We start from the raw sequence: 22,745 nt of genomic DNA, 5'->3' as shown, positions 1-22,745 counted from the left end.
GGATGTCTACAAGGATCCTCTGGGAAAGAGTTCTTTGATAAGAGAGAAATGCTTAAGAAGAAAGCTTCTGATGGCACCTTCCTTCCCTCTCTGTCTGGATATTGCTCCGTGAAGATGCAATGTTTGGAGCTGCAGTAATTGTTTGAGGCAATAAGCCTAAGGATGAAAGCCAACAAGTTGAATAGGGCAGAACAGAAGAAAGACCCTGGGTCCTTGGTGACACTTTTGGTTTCCAGAACCACTCTGGGATGCCTTGCCTTGAACTTGCACCGTCAAGAATGAATGCCTTCATGGTTTAAATCATGATTAGTTAAATTTTTTGTTAATTGCCACAATGCCTTATATGTGGCCATCACCGTAGAAAGTTTAGGGAGCAAAAGATCCAAAACCTGCTAAAGGGGGTCACTCATGTATAGTCCTATTTCTGTGCTTAGAAGACAGAATCATACCTGTGGTTAATCTTCTACATCTCTAACTAGTCTTTATCCTCCTCTTCCATGTCTCACCTGAATTAGACAAAGCTGCCTTCCTCATCTGTGTTCTCTCATCTCTGTAACTTTCCTTGCTCTTTCCAAACAGAATTAATTTCTCTCATTTAAAGTCATCTGTCTTGGTATTTATTGTATTAAATTATAGATAATTATGAGGCTAGGGACCTTATTTTCTTCATCTTTGTGCCCTTGGCAGAAAGGCTGGTAAATAATAGGTACTCAAAAAGTGTGTTTGAAGTGGAATTCTGTGATAGGGGGCCTGCATAACACTAAAGAGAATATTGGACTTTTGCATGCACTTCCCCAGATATGCCTCTCTGGCTTCCAAGCTACTTGCTAAGTGGAGAGCTCTGGTGGTCCTCACACCTCCCTTGGTGTGAGGACCATCTCAGGTATGGCCTCCATGGCACCCATGCAGTTAGAGTGCCCCCGAACCAGTTCTCAGCCAGCCCCACCTGACTCTGGAGTCTTTGGCTCTTCCCACCACTTCCAGCCTCAGAGGCAGCCCTGTGCCTCCGGCTGTGGTTTCCCCTGCTTGGAGGGGTTTTGGGTTACACAGCCCAGAAGTGCAAGGGTGATATCACCCTGCGGGGTCTACTCTGAAGAGAGACAGGAGGTGTGAAGGAGCCAGCACGTTAACTCATCCCCCTCGCTCCTTGATGGACTGCTCTGTGTACTGTGATTCCTTCCATACGGGCCCGAACAAGCAACCCACTGTGTGCTCTCATGAAGCTGCAGCCAACTTCCTAACGCACTGCTTGTATTCACTTTTTCTCCATCCCTGATTGACTTCCTTTTGACTCACTCTTGCTGCCCTGGAATTGTAGCCCCTCCCCTCTAATAGAGCATTAGCCTATACCCTTGCCTTAGCCCGTGTTTTCTAGGCAGAGTTACACCTGGTTATTCAGAATCAATTTTGTTGTGTATTTGTGGATGCTACATCAGTTTAAATTTTTTTCAAACATAGGCAGTCAGGGATGCCAAAACAACACAAAATTTTTAAAAATTCTCTTTGTTTAAGCCAACCATTATCCATGAGGGGCACTTCTTAAAAATCAGTCCATTTTAAAAACACTCTTGAAAGAGGTGAAGTGAGGTTTCAAGGGCAGTAAATTAACTTCTTGGATAAGGAAACACTTAATTGTCCTTGATTTTAAACACTAAGTTGTCAGTTTGAGTTGATAATGATCCCCTTAAAGTGCATTATTTCTCAATGCATCAACCCTGTGTTGACAAGTTTCTTGGAGGAGAGTTGGGAGAATAACAGAAAAATACATAATGATCCTTTGCTTGATATTTGGTTATCTTAATGTCATCTAATATCAATTAAATTTGCAGCAAATGATAAGTGTATCTGAGTTACTTTCCTTTGACAGATGTGGAATACTATATTACTTTTAACCGATATTCTGTTTATCACAGATATCTTTTTGATGCAGTTAAATTTATTTTATATTAAATACATGTAGGAGTTACATATAATTAATAGAAATATCCTCGGGGAAAAAAATGAGACTTGAATCTCAGTGTCGGCATAATCATTTTGAATTTGTGGATGACTGTGCCTATAGGGGTCTGGAATCATTAACGAAAATAAATGAAAAATATAATTTAAAATAAAGATATTAACCTACGTAATCTTACCTGACGTAGAAACAAAGTCAAAAAATTTTAGGTGATTGCTGAACTACCTAGAAAAGAAATATATATGCAAACTGAAAAGAAGAAAAGAATATATATTGGGTCTGCTCTGGGAAGAACCAGTAGGGGTATTGTCAGCACCACGCTCTCCCAAGTGAGTGAACTGGCCATCCCTATATAGGGATCCGAACCCATGGCCTTGGTGTTATCAGCACCACACTCTCCCAAGTGAGCCATGGCCCATCCCTGGGAATTGTACAAGTTGAAAGTGACCCACCAAGATGAAAATGGAATACAATAAATCTGGCAAAGATGACATTATTGGTAACTTGAATTTCAAATTATTCAACCATACTTTTTTAAGAATAGAAGAATCTTCAGAATTTCCCTATATGAGATTGTGAAATAATAGCATTCATGCTAAAATATGTACCTGCTAAACACAGCCGGCTTTCAACCATCTTACTAATGGATGAGAATACAACGGGTCCCAAACAATCAGCAAATATTTGTTAAATGCTGACAGTAGGGATTTTAAAGGAGATTTTTGCCAAAAGACCACTGCCTATGTTCCTGCAACTGTCTTCTCTGATCAAATTGGAAATTGCCAGCATTAACTACAACTTGCCTTATAATTGAGCTTGCCTGCTCAACAGGCCCTCCAGAGAAGAAAAGACAACAAGTAGGCAAGGAATGGTAAGTGGAGCAGGATGGTTCAGGGAGGATAATTTTCAGAAGGCAGTTTCCAGTGACCTAAGTGTTGCTCTAAAAACAAGAAGAATGTGGAAAAGTCTTTGTACTTCCTTAGAAGCAGTCACTGATGTTCTCCAAAAGAGCAGCTGCAGACTCTCCAACTTCTGTCCACAATGAAGGAATTGGAATTGGAATTAACCCTGAACAACTAGAAACACAGACAAAATATATGAAAGAGCTATTTTCAGACTTTAGACAATAGGTAGTATGGAATTCTGATCCCTGAGAGAAGGTGGCCTTAAGCTCACCCTGGCTTTCTTCATGGACACACATGTCTGGCAATGGAGCAGGAAAGGGGACTCCATGTAAACCACAATGTTCTTATTGAGTTGAAGAGGCAAAGATCAGAATCCAGGAGTGCTGAAACAGCTGGAACTTGTAGGGCAGAGTTGCAGAGAGGAGAGAGATACTCAGAAAAAGAGCTCCAGAAATCTCTACGGGCACATTTTCAGTCTTTGTTGAATACAGTGAAACTCCATAGTTTCTGCAAAGAGAGACTGGGGAGTGATGCATTGAACAGTTCCTGAGTTTACACAGGACTCAGAATTGCTCAAGTTCTGACTAGCCAGACAGAAGTGTCCTCACTGATTACTAGAAGCATTCAGTAGAGACACTAGAAGAGCCATGCTGCAGTATTGCTACTAACCCTTCCCTAGAACAAAGGTTACTTTGGGTCTGCCCTAACAAAACTTAAAAACAAACCCCCAAAAGATCAAAGTAAACTGAAAGTACCTTTACTGCCTGCCACAATAAAACACAACCGTCTCTGAAGGAAGATAAGATCCAGACACTCAACAACATAAAATGCACAATGTCCAGCATCCAATAAAAAATGACTAAACACATCAAGAAGAGGGAACATGTGACTCATAACCAGAAGAAAAATCACTTAAAGGAAACAGACCCAGAAATTATAGAGATGGGTAGAAATAGCAGATAAGAATGCTAAAACAGCTATTATAACTATGTTTGACTATCTCAATGAAAACACGAACAAAGGGAGGAGAAAAATGAAAGACATTTAAAAAAGAAGTTTCAGCAGAGTGGTGGAGAGTAACGTCAGACTGAAGAAAGACAGAAATGAGGAGGACAAAGTGAAAGTAGAGGACAAAGACTTTATTCAAAAAGTATCCCTGCAAAGACAAAGAGGGGAGCACAGCCTAACAAAGGCTCAGGTTGCTGCTGGGGTTATTTCCTAGGGAAAAAAATGAGAAGCTGAAAATAAAAGCTAAAGAGAAGGAGGCTGCTGAGAAAAAAAGTTTAATTGTAACAGGAAATTATGTGAGGTTAGTGGTTCTAGGAAGCTTAAGGAGAGAAAATTTATCTCTAAAGAGAAGAGAAATGACTTTCCTTAAGATAATGGAAAGAAGGTGAATATACAATAGAGACAGAAAGTTCAAGGGAATTAAGCAAGGCCAGGGTAATGAAGGGAGTTTCAGTAAGCAGGAGGCAAAGTCCTTCACTAAGAGGTGGCAGGATCGGGGACTCCAATGAGGGAAAAAAGGAGAAGAGGGAGCCTGAACCAGACACTGTGGGAAACAAGCCTCGGAGACAATGTAAGAGATGAATAAAGCATTACAAAGGTGTAGCCCAAACAGCCCCATTTCCCCAATGCTATCAATTGACTGGATGCCAGAATGAGTAGAAGGAAATCATAAAATGCAAAGGAGAAGGGATTCAAGATTAAATGTTAATAGGAAAATAATTTTCCTTTTTATTGTAGCGTGCTAAATCCTAGTAAAGTCTTTCTGGAGGAATAATGATGCGAAGGGGGTAGAACTGTGAAAAAAACTGTGAACTGAGAAAGAAGAAAAATGAGAAATGGGAAAAATTTTGGATCCGCTGGACGAGAGTAGAATGACTGTGATCTTCAGACTACTAAAATTTTATTTTTATTTTTATTCATTTATTTTTTTGAAAGGTAAAGGCAATTTTATTTAGCAGAGAGAGAGGGAAGAGTACAGTCTGGAGAAGATGGATTGGGCCCGAGCTAGAGAGAAGAGTGCTCGAGAACCTAAACTTTTACTTTTAAAAAATTACATTTGTAAACTTGGATAGTAAAGCTGTGCTTGAGTGACATTTAGATGTAATAAAACTACAAAGTCAGTTACATTTCTATGCAGTGTGCTAAGGTGACTCAGAAGACATCCTGACTGCCTTTATGATCTAATAATTCAATCTCTCTGAGTCTGTTTCTACATCTGTAAAATGGGCAAAATGCCAATTATGCCTACTCCGGATGAATTTGCACAAGTCAAATGAGACTATAAATGAAAACACTTTCCATGCTCCTAAACGCTATAAAACACAAGGTACACGTAGACCGTAGACCGTTTGGGGGCTATCTATCCAGCTTACAGTGATTCATCTTTCTCTCGGATTTGCCTTCCCATCCTTTGGCATGCCTCCATCCTTCCAATGGGATTTAGTATATCATTCCACCCACCTACCCACAATTGATTGGACCAGGAATGAGTACCCGATCTTAGACAGGCCAATCAGATTCTTTCTTCTGAGACCAAGACTATTCAATTGGGACTGGTCATTTGAATAGAAAGATAAACTCTGGAGCAATGGGTTGGCCGTCTGCTTCCTGTGGAAAGCACAGAGGCACAGAGATAGCCAATCTACAGAAAGAATGAGGCTGACAGCAGGGATAGGCTCAAATAGGAGGAAGGGAGAGAAGACTGGTACTTCTGATAGCTGAGAAGTTCCTGGTTATTTCTCCTGAGGCCTGAGATTCTGTAAAACACTCCTGTGTCTTATTAATAAATTCCTCTTTTTTGCATAATCTAGCTCAAGTGTTTTTCTGTAACTTTCAACTAAATAGTCTTAACTAAAGCAGTGCGGTGGGTTCAACAGTGTTACCCCAAGGTCGTGTTTACCTAGAACCTAGAGTGTGACCTTATTTGGAAATAGTCTTTGCAGATATAATTAGCTAAGTTACTAAATTAAGATTAGGTTATACTGGATAAAAGAGAGCTTTAATCCAATGACTAGTGTCTTTATAAGAATAGGAGAAGGCATATAGAAATACACGCAGAGAAGGTGGCCATAGAAGATGGACGTAGGCAGAAATTTAAATTATACTGCCAAGGGCTAAGGAATGCCTGAAGCCACCAGAAATTTTAAAAGGCAAAGAAAGATGAGCCTCTTTTTGCCTTCAGAGAAAGCACAGCCCTGCTGACATCTTGATTTCAGACTTCTAGCCTCCTGAACTGTGGCAGTATAAATTTCTGTTGTTTTAAGCTACCCAGTTTGTGGTATTTTGGTACAGAAGCCCTAAGAAACTAATATGAGTGCAAGCAGTATAATAGCATAATTTACCTTAAAATTGCTTTTTTCAAACCTTGTTGTCATGGAAAGGGTTAGTTAGATGCTACACTGAGGAGAAACCTTTGAAGCTCTTAAGTATCCGCTAGGCCCACAACTCCCTTCTAAGAAATAGGCACCTAGTGGTTTGTTCACTGTTGTCATATCTCCTGCCATGTGAAACTAAGCCTACCACTCCAACCACACGTGGTTGGAGCCAGGGTCCCCTGGGAATGTGCTAGTCAGGAGGAGGCCAAAAAGAGCTTTGTGTCAAACCGCCTAACAGGGACACGCTGTATTGGACAGTAGCAAATCAACTCAACCAGGAAATATAAATACTAAATAAATAAAGAATAGACAGTATCCCAACCCAGGCTGAGCCTTTATTTCATTTCTCCATGAGCCTGTAGACATCCTTGTCTAGGAAGCTCTGAGACCAAGAATGGCTGCCCAGATAAGGAGGCAGAGAACATCCCATGATGCCCCATGAATTCTAGCAATAAAAGCCCACTGTCAGGGATCACCTAGGTAGGCTTCCTGTTTCAACCGGTTTTAGTCAACTCAGGCTACCAAATCAAAATGCCATAGGCTGGGTGGTTTAAATAACAGAAATTTATTTCTCACAGTTCTGGAGGCCAGAGGTCTAAGATTAAAGTACTGGCTGATTCCTGGTGAGGGCTCTCTTCCTGGTTTGCAGACGGCCACCTTCTCACTATGTTTTCACATGTGAGAGAGAGAGATCACTCTCTGTTCCTCTTGTTATAAGGCCACCAATCCTATTGGATTAGGATACCACCCTTATGACCTCATTTAACCTTAATTACCTCCTAAAAGCCCTGTCTCCAAATATAATCACATTGGGAGTTCTGATGTCAACACGTGAATTTGGTTGAGAGGGCACAATGCAGTCCATAGCAAACCTTAAAGGATCTAACTAATATAGGCTAGTCAAATACTCATGTATATATATAATGACTATGGAAATTTAATATGTATTTGGGGGGATAGAGAGGAAACAAATAAAACTTGTCCAAAACTTTGCCCACTACTTCCTCCTCTACACCCTGGTGGTGTCACATGAAATCCACAGTCCTCTGAGATTTCCTTTCCAGAATGTCTGCTGGGGAGCTTGTTCCATGGGACTGGCCCAGCCCTGCTGGAAGGCAAAATGCATTCTGGGAATGTGTGCACAGGTAAAGTTTATTTTTTCCCCTTAACATCTTGTTAGAATCTTTTCACCAGACAAACAGCTGGCTCATTCATGATTCCAGAAAATTGAGGCACAATGAGGTTAAGTAACTTGCCTAAGATCATACAGCTAGGAAGTGCTAATGCTGAGACTTGATCTGTGCAATATGGCTTCAGAGTCCACACCCTTACCTACTATACTTTGCTGCCAAATTAATGAACCATAGTCCCAGCTATGAGAAACTGCTAGTGTAATGGTTGGGGCAAGGGACAAGCAGAGGGTGTAGATGGGAAGATCAAAATGTAAACAAACAACTGCTGTGCAAAATGTGAAAAGTACTATATTAGCGATTACATGCAAGAAAATTATTATTGGAAAAATTATTATTGGAAAGATATTCTTTGGATGAATTGTCTTTTAGCCTATTAGTCTCTATAGACTGATGACCATATGGTGACTGACAGTCCCAGAAGTAAGCATAATTTGCCTTGGAATAAATCTACATTGGTGCATGGCACCATGTGTTAACTTTAGCTGTCCCTGGACAGTGGGCAAGCTATTTGATATGTGTGGAATGAAATGTAAAGTCTTTCTTGTCACATTCTGCCTGTCCTGAGCAAAGAGCTGGTTACTCTGAAGTTTTGTCCCCAGGGCAGAAAGGGAAAAGGATTGTATTCCTTCCCATTGCTCTTACTAATCAAGTGCCCCTGTGTGCTCCAACAAGAGGTTCTTAGTTGGATGAATGGATGTGTAAAGAGGCAAGAGGCCAGGACTTATGGGCTCAAGAATGTGTAAGATTTATTGGAGCTGCTGGTTAGAACACTGCTGTTTTCGTGAACTGAACCAAATGCTCTCACACCAAGCTTTCACCAATAAAATAAATAGCCTCAGGTGTCCATCGACCTAAGAGGACCTGCTCGTAGTTGATATAATTGCCAAACCACGCACTGAGAACTTGACAGAAGAGTCCTTTAGCTTTCAATATAGGGTGAGAATTTGCACCAAAAAAGGAGACCAATACTATTTAAAGGGAAATACAAATTCCTATTTTCTTAATCTTTCATTCACTTAACAAATATTTATTGAGTGTGATAGGCACTGTTCTTAGAGCTTGAAATATATCGGTCATGCCCTCATGGGCCTTATACTCTAGTGTGGCGAGATAAATGATTAGCAATAGACACACTAAATAAGTAAAGAATATACTGTAGGCTAGGAGACTATAGTATCATGGAAAAAGAAAAAAAAAAGAGCAGAATAAGGGGCATTGAAAGCATGGGTGGCTGATTGCAATTATAAACAGAATCGTCAGGGTAGGGCTCATTGAGAAGATGACCTGGAGATGTTAAGAGGATTAGCCAGGTGGACATCTGGGGAAAGAGTGTACCAGACAAAGGAAACAGCAAGGCAGGAGTATGCCTGGTTTGTTTGAAGAAGGTGGCTAAAGTAGAGGGAGGGAGGGGGAACCATGGTAGATGGAAGACGTAAGAAGGACCCGGTCATGTGTGGGCTTGTAGGCCATTGTAGGGACTTCTACTTTTATGTTGTAAGACTTTTACTCTGAATGAGGTGGGACTCTATTTGAGAGTTTTGAACAGAGGAGTGATATGTTCTCTCTTATGTTATAAACAGATCACTCTGACTGCTGTGCTGCAAGTTGACTTTATGAGAGCAAGAAAGGAAACAGGAAAACCAGATAGAATGCAATTGCAGTTATTAAGAAGAGAGATAATACTGGCTTGGACTAGGTTGTAAATAGGAGAGGTGGTTGTAAATAGTCAGATTTTGGGTAGAATTTGAAGGTAGAGCCCATTGGAGTTGCTATGAATTGGATGTGTTGTGTGAGAAAAACAAACAAACAGAAAAACAATTCAGATGACTATGACCACTAAGATGGAGAAGGCTGCAAGAGGGACAAGTTGTTAGATATACAAGACTGGAGGTCAAGGACAAAATCTAGGTTAGAGATATAAATGTAGGAGTTGTGGACCTACAGATGGCATTTAAAGCCAAGGCAGGATGAGATCACCAAGGAGGTGAGTGTGGCTGGAGAAGAGGATCAGGACCAGGCCTTCGAGCACTCCAACACTGAGGGATTAGGAGAAGAGGAGGAATTAGCAAAGGAGACCCAGATGGAGTGATCCATAAGATATTAGGAAAACCTAAACACTAAATTCTGGAAACCAAGTGAGGTAAGAGTGCCAAAGAGAAGTTAGTTATCAACTCTGTCAAGTACACTGAGATGTCAAATAAGATGAGGCCTGAGAATTGCCCATTGGATTTAGCAACTGGAGATCATTGGTGATTTTGCTAACAAAAGTAGGAATGGTGAGGGGAAATACAGATTGGAATAGATTTACAAGTGAATGAGTGTGCTTTATTCTATGTAAATCATACCTCAACAAAGTTGATTTAAAACATAAAAAGAGAGGAGAGTTGAAATAGCATAACCAAAACCTGGCAATGACATCAACATTAGAATGGATTTTTTAAAATTATGGCATATTCATTCAATGGACTACTGTAGACAAAGCAGGGTCAGCAAGCCTGAGTGTCAAATCCAGCATGGGGCCAATTTTTACGAGGTCTTGCTGGAACACAGCAATGACCATTGGTTTAAGCATTGTTTATGGCTGCTGTCTGTGGGCTGCATCAGCAGAGTTGAGTAGTTGTGATAAAGACTTTGTGGCCTACAAAACCTAAAGTATTTACTATCTGGCCCATTACAGAAGAAGTTTGCTAATCCCTGGACTAGAGCAATCAGAATGCATGAACCATTGCTATTTATAACAACATGGATTAATTTCCCAAATATAAGGTTGAGAGAATGAAGCCAGATGCAAAAGCATACACACTGTACTATTCCATTTGTATAAAGTTCAAGACAGGAAAACTAATCTATGGTGCTAGAAGTTAAAATAGTGGTTGCTTTGGAATTGGTGACTGGGAGGGATCAGGAGGTGAGCTTCTGAGGTGCTGACAAGATTCTAGTTCTGTATCTGGGTGCTGGTTACCAGGAGTGTTCACTTTGTGAAAATTAACTGAGTAGGTTTGTTTCTTTTTTTGTTTGTTTTTTGAGGCTGGCCAGAAAGGGGAAGAGTACTTAGATTTGTGCATGTTTCTAAATGTCTAAACTAAAGCTTACTAAAAATTAAAAATGATAAAGGAGGAACTGGAGACAGGGTTATAACAATTTTTCGTGAAGTTTTGCTGCAGAGGGCAGGAAAGAAATGAGAGATAGTTTACAGGGGATGTGGGTTTAAAGAAGGGCTTTTTAAAGCTGGGAAAAATAATAGCATGTTTAAAGGGGAGAATGCTGGAGTGATGGCCTCGAGTAGGTGGCAGGGGGGCGCATTCTGGTGCACAGGTGGAGGAACTAGCCTCGGGCAGGAGTACAGGGAGTGCATCTGTGCTAACAGCACATTTTGGATAACTAAAGGCACCTACGACCTGGTGCCTACCTTTATAGGTAGTAAAGACTAATTCTTAGTTACTAAGGGATTCCTTTGTGATTTTCTCAGAGTGGTTTCCTGTCTGCCACTGGGTGAATAATAATTTCACTAATCGTGACTACTTCACAGGTGTGCTCACAGAGATCTCATTCAATACTCATCTAATGAATGCGACATATTTTCTGTCTTTCCAATGAGGTGGCACAGAGAGCTCAGAGTAGCTAAAGTGATAGCCTACAGTCGCGGTGACCAAACCAGGGCTGTAACCAAGGTCTCTGTATTAGTTTTCTAGGCCTGATATAACAAAGTGGCTCAAAAAAGAGAAAGTTATTGTCTCACATGTCTGGGAGATAAAAGTCTGAGATCAAAGTTTTGATGGGGTTGGTTTCTTCTGAGGGCTGTGAGGGAGAATCTGTTCTGTGCTTCTCTCCTAGTATCTGGTGGTTTGCTGGCAATGTTTGGTGTTCCTTGGCTTGTAGATATATCTCTGATCTCTGCCTTCATGTTCACATGATGTTCTCCCAGTGCATATGTCTATTTCTGTCAAAATGTTTCCTTTTTTGTAAAGACACTGGTCTTATTGAATTAAAGACCCACCTTGCTCTAGTACGACCTCTTCTTAACTAATCACATCTGCAATGACCCTATTTCTAAATAAAGTCACATTCTGAGGTACTTGGGTTTAGAACTTCAACATGTGAATTTTGGGGGAATAAAATTCAACCTATAATCGTCTCCTAATGCCACACTTAGTGTCAGCCTTAATGATAGTAGATTAGGCTACAGCAGGATTTGAGGATCAATGGGATTGAAACTGTCTTTCTTGTGCATCGCTCTAATGCCTGACATTTGAGCCTGATGTCTTTGCTCTGACTCTGATGTGACTTTTTTGACCTGTTTTGGAAAGCAGGACCTTGAAGACTAGGAGGTGACAACTGGAAAGGTAAAGACTAAAGGGATTTGCAGGGTGAGGTGTTCTTCTAAGACAGCCTTCCACAGTTTGGCCCACATATAGAATGCATGTTTGTCTTTTATAAAGTAAAAACAGCTTCCCCCACCCCGCTGCCCCCAATATTCTGATTCTGCAGGCCTAGGGCTCAGGAATCTGCATTTTAGCAGGTGATCCAGATGTCACACTTTGACAAAGATTTCTCTTAGGAGCCAGTGGCTCATGATGTAGGGGAACTGAAGCAGCAAGACAGTGAGTTGGAGCAAGACTGGACCTTCCCATCCAGAGTGGACAGAACCATAGAACAAACCCATGAGGTCACAGCTGTAAGGGAAAATGAGCTACCTCCTCATTTTCCAGATGAGAAAGTAGAGTCTGGAGAGGGTGTAGCCAGGGTGTTTTGAGTGCTTAAGAGCAGATAGAGAAGGATTTAAATATAAGAAGATTACAATGGATCAAATGAAGGAAGAGAAATGTGAGAAGCTGTCCCTTAATCCAGTGTCTAGACTAGAGAATGTCTTCTTTCACCTTATCAGGTCACAGAGGTTGTCATGCTTCAAGAGGGGGTCACTTCCATGCTTCTGAGGCAAGCCTGAGTTCCTGAAGCAGGTATTTGCTCACAGGACAAAGAATTCAATGTCAGTTTTGAATTGTTATTTGATGGAGTTCACTTCTTCTTGTAGCACCGCACTATCCTTAGTATGCAGAGATTAAATAAAAACCTCAAGAAAACATTTTTAGTATGCAAAAATAAAATAAGAACCCAAAAGAAACACTTTAATGTATGATTAAATTAATTGATGATCTTCAATTAACTATGATTCTTCTATAATAGGACTTCCTGACAACATTCCGAATATAATAATCTATATCTACACAGTTCTTTACTCTGTTATCACCTTCTTGACCTCATTTAGTATTCACAATAACCTTGTAACAGGTATTACTCTCATTGGACAGATACTTTAAAGATGAAAATCTGATCATGCCCTTTCCCTGCATATAATCCTGCAGTGATTTCTCACTGTCCAGCCATTGGCTCCTTAATCCTTCCTTGGAAAATATGTTCCAAGTTAACAATATGAAAGGAAAAAAGGCAATTTGTTCAAGGATGTACATAGCAGCTTTATTCACAGTATTAAAAATTTGGAAACAAACCAAAAACCAACAATAAAGGGCAAGGCTAAGCAAATCCTGCTCTATCAATATACTGGAGTACTCTGTACCTACTTTATTTAAATGAGAGGAATCTGATCTACACTGAGGCATGAGTATGCATCCAAAAGTGTGTGTCTAATAGGTAAGTGTGAAATAAATTGAATAAACAGGTTAATGAACAACCTGATTTCAACTGTCAATATGTACATGTACTCAATGATGAAGTGTGACATAAATATTTAAATGGGGAAAATAATGCCTTTGAAATTTTCTTCTGGGGGCCCTCACATAGGATTTCATATTGAGAGGATAATACTAGATGTGGATTTGAAACCATAAGACCTCAGTACAACAGCATGGGCTAAGGACATGGTGACAGTTTTATGGTGAGAGGTTAGTGTTTAGGACAGTTCAGGTGAGAAGGGGGCAGGGCAGGCAGCCTGCAGCAGCTGGACTTAGTGTGCTCACATGCTCACACATACACTTGACCCTTAGTTACATCTGTTACAGCTGCCACAGCAGTTCGAGGCCAGTGAGAAGTCACAGAGCAGGAAAAGAACTGCCCTATTAACTGAGAGAGAAAAACTGGTCAGACTTGATCAAGCAGAACGTTAGTGCATGATGTCAAACTGACCTTGCGTATGGTTTCAAAGAGGCTGCAGGAACAGTTCACTCAGTTCTGTCCTCTTTATTGGTATTTTTCGTGGTTGAAGGCATGAAAGCATGGTGCGAAGGCTCACTGTTAACGTGCACAAATGGCTGACGTACCCCACCTTTAGTATCTATTCACATGTGTTCGTCTAGTCTCTTCCAGTTCTCTTTTAAAGATCTTCCCTTCCTCCCCTCCCCCCAACACACACACCTAAATCTAAGAGTGTTTGCCTTTTGTACCTTTCGGTGAACAGTATTATCATGAATTGAGTCCTCTTTAGATTTTCTGTTTCATTGTGTACAGATGAGGAGTAGGTTGACAGTCAGGAAAGATGTTGTTCTTCTAGATTCTGTGGGATTTCTGCCTTTGTAAGTCTGGAACCTCAATCTTGGCTTATCCTGGGTGGATCAAGCCCTAAGACAAAAGGGGTCATGCATCCCAAACTCATGTGAGTCTGGTTTGTATCGGAAAATCAATTCAATCATTTACAATGAGAAATGTAACAGCCAAGTGGGACAATATTTACGTTGGCCAGTTGTGCGATCTCTTCCCACGGAGAAAAGCAAACAAAGATTAGAAGGTTGTTGCTATGTGAGCATAAGTTACTGGTACAAGAAAAGGCTCTGAAAGATATTTATTTACAAAATGATCTGCCTAGAATTCTCTGATTCCTTTCATTGTCTACTCTTCTAAAGGCCTGGTTCATACCTCACCTACTCTGCAAACCTTCTCCTACACCTGAACTCTTGGGAAAAATTAATCACTCACCCTGCCAGGCTGCCATAACTTTTATACCCCTATTATATAACACCTATCAACTTGTTTTCCAGTAGTTCTCGATGTACCTGTCTCCCTTGCTGTTTCAGTAATTGGGGCAGAGACTCTCATCCACTTTTATTTCCCTAATACCTAGCAAATAATAGGTACTTAGTACAGGGTTGCTGAATGAATAAATGAGCGTATGGATGGATGGATGGATGAATAAAGTTTTTTCTCCATATACCCTAATGGCCTTTTCTAAATCAGATTTTATGAAATGAATGTAGATAGCTATTAAGAGAAATATATATATATTTAAATATATATTTAAATAAATATATAAATATATATATATATATAGAGAGAGAGAGAGAGAGAATTTTGTCCCTTAACTGTGAGAGACCTGACCAAACATTATAAACTATAGGGAACGCATAAAAACCAGTTGCAGGCAACACCCAGTGCTTTAAGTTTCCACCCAGACAGATCTGCTTGTCTGGTCCATCTCTGTTATTCCTTGGCCTCACCTGAGGCCCTGGCTCATGTGTGCCTTAGACTGCCTCCTTGTTTTGGTGAACAATTTGATCCCTCCTCAAACACCGTGATTGGATTCGTCCATCTCACCTTTTACCCATCTTCTCTGCTCTCCTCTGCTGATCCTCAGGGTGCTTTAGAATCTTTCTTCTCAAAGGACCAGCAGCATCAACCTCGTCTGTGAACTTGTCACAAATGTAGAACCTCAGACCCCAGAACTACTGAATTGGAAACTGCATTCTAACAAGACCACCAAGTGTTCTGTATATACATTGAAGTTGGAGAAGTTATGCTTTAACTCTTTAATGATGACCACTGCTCCCGGCTCATGGTTCTCTCCACCTTGTCTCCTGTTATTCTCAAGATATCAACATCCATTGTATTAGTTATCTACAAGCATAAAATCTCCCCAACTTAATGGCTTAAAACAACAAATATTTATTATCTCATAGTTTCTGTGAGTCAGGAATCTGGCCAAGACTTATCTGGATCCTCCGGCTCAGAGTCTCTCACAAGGCTGCAATCAAGGTGTTTTCTGGGACTGCAGTCATCTAAGGCTGGGCTATGTACCTACTTCCAAGCTCACTCATGTGGTCGTTGGCAGGCTCAGGGCCTTGTGGATGGTTGGACTGAGGGCCTCAGTTCCACACCGGCTATTGGCCAGAGGCCTCCCTCAGTTCCTTGCCTGGTTGGTCTCTTCATTGGGCAGCTCATAACGTGGCAACTGGTTTCATTAGAGCAAACAAGTGAAAAAGCAAGAGAAGGCAAAGCCAGAGTCTTTTTGTAACCTAATTTCAGAAGTGACAGCCCATTATTTTTGCTATATTTTATTTGGTCACTAGGTGCAGTCTATACTCCAGGTGAAGGGATTATACAAGGGCATTACTAATAGGAGGTGGGGATCATGGGGACTAGCTTAGAGGCTGCCTACCATATCTGTGTTCATTTGGGACATTCCAATATCTTGCCCGACTAGTTTCTGCTTCAGTTACACACCAGCATGGCCATATATGGGATCTCAACACCACTTGGAATTTTATGTTCACCAAACTTCCACCCTATGTCATTGCCATGTTGACCACAACCTGTTATTCTCTCTCCTTGTCTCACTCCTTTGCTCCTACAGGACCATCCTTCACAGCAAACATGACTATTCCTCTCAGTCTTGTTGTAATGTTAATGCCCTTCCAGTCTTACTCAAAGCTCCACACGGAAGGCTTGCTATGGTTTGCTAGTTACGTAAGGCCTTACTAAAAACCTAGATGCACCCACATTCATCTGTTTGATTTGTGGGGTTATCACATTTGCTTCCTCCACTTCAGGCAAAATCAAGCATTCTTTGACTTTTCTCCCACTTCTAGGTTGATGAGCATGCCAGAAAGAAATCATACCATCTTGCTGACTGGGTTCACTATAAATGTATGCTAACTTCATCTGGGTAACACCTCTCTTCAGGAAGGCATCCCTACAGAATTTACCCAGCTGCATTTCCAGAACTTTTTCACTCTCCTCAAGTCCCGTACCCACTATTCTTGGTCCAATCTTAGCTTTCTCCAGTGGAAGGCCACTTCCCAGTTTGGCCGTCTCCTCTTTAGATGCTCTCAGCTCTTCACTCATGACCTTTTGTCCCTCTTTTCTCAGAGGAAGAGAGCTGATCATCCTTTCAGGGCCTGGACTCGTCATGTGTCCTTATGTCCCATTCTGTCCCACTTCTTTAAGCTTTAAGTTTGCTCTGTCTGTTTCTCACTCTCTCTCCCTACTGACTCTTTCCCTTCAGCTTACAAACATGACCATAGTGAATACAACCTTGATTCATTTAGCCCCTCAAACCACTACTTCTTCATTTTCCACCACTGTTTACTTTTAATTTTATTATAATTGTCAAGCATACAGAAAAGTAGAATACTGTATAAACATACTTGCACCTAGATTTAACTGGCCATTTTTGCTTCATCTTTCTTTTCCTGAAGTATTTAAAATTAAATTATAGACATCATGACATTTTACTCCTAAATACTTTAGAATGCATCTCTAAAGAACAATATTATTATCATGACTAACAAAACTAACAATAATACCTTAATATTTTATCATAGACTATATTTGAATTTTCCCAGTGGGCTCCAAAAATGTCTTTTACAACTGCTTTTTTCAAGGCAGGATTTGATTAAAGACCATGCATTGCATAGGTTGTTGTATTACTTAATTCTCTTTGAATTTGCAAAGTGTATCCCTCCCCTCTTTTTTATGTCATTGAACTATTGAACAGACTGAGCCCATTGTCCCTAATGTTCCACTTTCCAGATTTGTCTGATTTTTTTTTTTTTTTTGTAATTTAATTCACATATGTTTGTCTATCCCCCGTATTTCCTGAGCTATAAAGGAAATTGGAGGTGAGATAGAAGGGCTGATTTCAATTCAGGTTAACTGTTTTGGTCGGGAATATTCATAGGTGGTGCTGTGAAATTTGTAACGCGTCACATTTTAGGTACATTGCTTCTGATTGTACTACTTTTAGTGGTGCTAACATTGATGATTGAGTCAAGGAGACAACAGCCAAATCTCCCCTCGGTCATGTTACATTTTTTCTCTTGCAACCAGCATATTATTTGTGGAGTGATACTTTGGCACCATGTAATGCCAGTAATTTTCTTTAAAGACATACGTATTGCTGCCTTGTACCCCATTCGCTAATTCTTTTTCTGCCACCAGAGTGAAACTTTTCTGTAGAAGGTCACATTAAAACCAAGAGCCTTTGCCCATCCTTCTTGAGCTTTCTGAAGCATCTTATACATCTTTTTTTAAAATTTCTTTTTCCATCTTCCACGAAGGTTCCTGTTTCAAGTGCTTCTGCTTTCCTTTAATCACTTATTTACATCTTTGTTGAATGCTTTTCTTCAACTGACCCTAAAAAGGGTCAAGGTTCTATCCTTGGTCTTCAACTTGGCCTCTGCACTGCCAGCTTGTAATCTTACCCACTTCCACAGCTCCAACAGATCACTCAGAACTGTGTATCTCTAGCCCACCTGTCTATAGCTTGTGGACATTTCCACCTGTAGACTCGTCAGGTATACCTTAAGCTCAACTAGCATAAGAATAAAATTACTTTCTCCAAAAGATTTTTTTTTTTTTTATTCTCCTGTAAGCCTTAGAGGCAACACTATTCCCTGGTCATTCAAACTCAAAATCTTGACATTCCGTTTGCCCACATTTCTGTCTTATTCCCTATATCCAATCATTTCCAAGATGTTTTATTTTCCATTTCATTTTATTAAGTTAATTTTTGTTTTTATTTTTATGGGATAACATGTACACATGGTATAAAAAATGAAATAGTTTTACAAGACTCATCTTAAAAACAAACAAACAGATAGGAGTCCCCTTGCTTGACTTTACTCACTAAAGCTATTCTGCAAAGGTAATCTGTTTCAATTCTTTTAGTGGTCTCTTTTATTTACTTCCATATTTCTTTTTTTGTTTGGTTTTTTTTTTGTTTGTTTGGTTTGGTTTTTTGTTTGGGGTTTTTGCTTGTTTGTTTGTTTTTTGGCAGCTGGCCGGTAAGGGGATCTGAACCCCTGACCTTGGTGTTATAACTCCATGCTCTAACCAGCTGAGCTAACTGACCAGACCCTACATCCATATTTCTGGGCAGAGGGCAGTAAGGGGTGGGGGGAGCCTAAACTATTTCCTACTTTTAAAATTTTTTATATTTATTTTTTATTTTATTTATTGTCCACTGACTGATAATTACAATTTAGCTCTCTTAAAGCATCTCTCCACACCACCCCAGACATACATACACTTCCTGTCAACTACATTGGTTAGCAATATACAAAGATCTGTATTCTCCCTTCTAGGACGTAGAGTAGTGCTGGGAAGTGATACCCTATCAAGGAAGAATATTTGTTCGTTCCCTCCCATTTAAGTACGCCCATCATCTGAGTTCTAGCCAATGAAATGTGAGCAGAAGTGATATGTGGACTTCTAGGCCTGGGCCACCCACTGAAGATGGAAGATGGCAGAGGTATCATCAGCTTGTTTAGGTTCTCATAGACTGTGAGATCCATTTGTTACAATAGCTAGTCTACCCTAACTAATAAACCTGACCTCTATCTTCCCAATATAAAAGTTTTGATTAAATCATGTTCATGTTTACATTATAATGTTCATGTAGATATGGCTCACTGCTGAGACATATAGCATATTATGATCACATTTCTTTTTTATAAGAATAATTATGATGATAATTATCTTCGTTTTCTGTTTGCTTTGTTTTCTGTGTACTCGTCGTAATTTATCCTTTTCCTCTCCCAGAGCTGTGAAAGTCTTCTCTATATAGCTAAATACATCAGGTAACCTATCAGTTTCACAATATTTTTCTCCCTTAGACATAGCCTTTCTGGAGGCCTCCATTGTCCTACTCCAATCTATGACTGGCTGCCCTCTAGGCCTGCTGCATGGCTGGCCACCAGGGGCTTCTGGTTATTTCCTTCTCTCTCCTGGTAAGATTCTTATTTTTCTTGGATTCCATGTATGCCTCTTTCTTGGTTTCTTCCATTGTTTTGGTGGAACATTTTCTCTAATAACTTCCAAACAAGAGGTGCCTGGAGGTAAATTTTTTGAGAACTTGCATATCTGAAATATTTTTATATTACACATGATTGGTAGTTTGTACATAATTCAATACTGGAAGTCCATTTTGATGACAATTTTGGAGTCTTCATTATCTTCTGTCTTGTTTTATTGTCTTCTAGCTTCTAGTATTGCTATGAGACGTCTACTGCCATTCTGTTTCTACTTCCTGCGTGACCTATTTTGCTTCTCTAAAATACTTTAGGATTTCAAGTTAATTAATTCTTGTAAATTTTCTTTAATTATTTCCTTTTCTCTGTTCTCTTTCTGAAACTCCTCATAGTTGGATGCTAAATCTCCTTGGTTGATTTCTAATTTTATTACCCTTTCTTTCCTCTTTTCTACTCTTTTATTTATTTATTTATTTGGCTGGCCAGTATAGGGATCAAACCCCAAACCTTGCTGCTATCAGCACCATGCTCTAACCAACTGAGCTAACTGGCCAGCCTCATCTTTTAAAGATATTCTTAACATTATTTTCTAGCCCTTCAATTGAATTTTCTATTTCTGTTATCACATTCTTTTTTTTTTAGTTTATCACATTCTTAATATTTATGGATTTTTCTAATTCTTTGAACATTTCCTTTTAGTAGTATCTTATTCCTATTTTAAAGATATAATACTTTCTCTTATTGTTCTAAAAATATTAATTATAATTGTAACCTTAATGCTTCCTTCTGCTGCATGTACTGTTTGTATTTCTTACAAATTCATTTTTTAAAGGTTTAGGATTTTTTTTCTACCTTTTGTATTAGAATATTTCTTCTACTATCTGGTGACCCTTGATGGTATCTTGATATTTAAAAATGAGGCAATAAAAACTTCATTGGAACCTCTGAACATGGGCAGGTTGATTAGGTGGGGCTCTTGTCCCCTCTCCCCAAATGCCTTTCTCTTGGGAAGCCAGTTGCTCCAATGACAAATAATCTAATCTCCTCCTTGAAGATGGGGTACTATAAGCCTGTCAGCTAATGTCTAGAGCCAGTGGTATAAAAGGGCTGGAGACCTCTCTGTTCCAAATGTAGACTTTCACTGAATCCCCAGTAGTCTTGGGGTCCAGAGTCTTTCTGGTTCAACCTTTCCAGATAGTAAGCATCCTTTTTTCCTGCAAGGATGGTGTACTAGTCCCTTTCTGTTGCTTATAACAAAATACCAAGAACTGGGTGATTTATAAAGAAAACAAAATTTATTGCTTACAGTTTCTGAGGCTAGGAAGTCCAAAGTCCAGCTGGTGGTGGCAACAGTGACCCAGTGGTCTCACATGGCAAGGTGGTGAAAGCAGAGGAAGCAGGGAGAGCAAGAGAGAGAGGAAGACAGACTCCCCTCTTCTTTTAAAGCCCTCAGAACCACATCCCTGACCACCATTTTTAATCCATTCACTACTGCACAGTCCTACAATCCAATCATCTCTTCAAGGCTCCACCTCTCAATTACCATAATAGGATTTCCCACCCTCTTAACATTCACAGTGGGGACCAAGTTTCTAATACGTAAAACTTGGGGGACACAATTCAAGCTTCAGTGAATTTTGGGGGGACATAATTCAATCCACTGTAGATGGGTATATCATTCAGGATTCATTAAAGGAAACAGAAGCCCCTCTAGATATTTTTAGCAGAAAGAAATTTAATTCATGAAATTAAGAGCTTCCAAATTCATTGGAAGGGCTTCAGAAGGCTAGGCTAGGCTTTGAGGAGGCTGAGTGAAGAAACACACTAAAGTACCTGTGTTCCAAGGCTTGTGAAGCCATCACTGCCATACTGCAGCTGCATCTCCATATCCTCAAATCTAGGATCTAGGATTGTAGCAGAAAAACTCACTGTTTCCATATCCATGCTGGCCAGAAGCAATAGTCACGGGAACAGGAACACAGCCTCCACCTAACTTCTACCACCCAAATCTAATGCAAGCGCATTTAATTGTGGAACCTAATTCGTTTCCCGAAACCTAGATGCAAAAGAGTTTTGTAAATGTAGTTTTTCAGTTTTTTAAAAAATCTTTCCAGCCTATGCATATCAAAAGGATGTTAGGATTGGGTGTTGATCAAGGCTGTCCATGAAATCTGCCACAGTAGGGCAAAGGCAGTGAAGGGGTCTGGGGTTCTAACTGCTCCATATACCTGAGACTTCTAGAGTTCTGAGACAGGAATCAGAATGCTTCTCCTAGGCTTCTCCTTTCTCTACTCACTAGAAGTGAGTCACTACATCTAGTCCATACTCCAGGAGAGGGGATTACACAAGGACGTGAATACCAGACAGCAGGGATAATTGGGAGCTGCCTTGGAAGCTGCCTAACACCTTCAAATGCGTTAGTACTTTCCTCCAGTTGAAAATCACTGTTTTCAGTGTTTCTACCTTGGACCCTTCTGAAGTAATATGCCTTACCTCTACCACTTAAGATCAGTGTATACTATCTCCTTCTAGGAGATAAATGGAATCGAATTAGCAGTGTTATAATAGAGACAATCAGCAGAGAGTTTTGGAGTCCAAAGACCTGGATTTGAGGGCTGCTCTAGCATTTCCCTGCTGTGTGAATTTATGAAATTATATATCCTCTCTGAACTTCAGTTTTCTGTCCTGAAAAATTAGGGTAGTAAGACCTACCTCACAGAGTTATGATAGGGATTAAGCGAAATGATGTATACAAAACAGTTAACATAATCTTTTTTTCGTAATAAATACATATGCCTCCAGACACCCTCTTCCATCCAAACTAATCTGCATTACCACTGCCAGTTTATTTCTCCATAACATTTTCTGACCAAATTATTTCCATATCAAAGCCAATTAATTTAAGTTAAAACTCCTTAGCATCCCTTTCAAGATTCCTCAATGTATAATATCAACCTTCTCATTTGCCCTTCTCTCCTACTCTTCCCTGCACTTAATCCTGTGTTTCAGTCGTCTCTACCGGATGCCCTCCAGTGAACTTCACTTACGATCTCTACCATCATGAATTCTTATTCATGAGCTTTCCCCCATATATTCCTACTGAAACCTTAGCCAGCTTCTAAAATATAGCTGAAATTCCACCTTCTCCTAGAAATCTCCTTGTCTACCTCAATCAGAAACAATCCCTTTCTGGCCTGAGCTCCCAGGATGATTGGTATACTATCTTACAATACTTTTCTCTTTTTCAATCAGCAAGTGACTATGGACACTTCATCATCAATAAGTATTGTCTTTGAAAGTAGATTTCAAAGTCCCAGAGGACAAGGTCCATG

Source organism: Cynocephalus volans, chromosome 12, assembly GCF_027409185.1.
Source record: "Cynocephalus volans isolate mCynVol1 chromosome 12, mCynVol1.pri, whole genome shotgun sequence".
Classification (NCBI taxonomy): domain Eukaryota; kingdom Metazoa; phylum Chordata; class Mammalia; order Dermoptera; family Cynocephalidae; genus Cynocephalus; species Cynocephalus volans.
Note: the sequence above shows the minus strand (reverse complement) of the source record.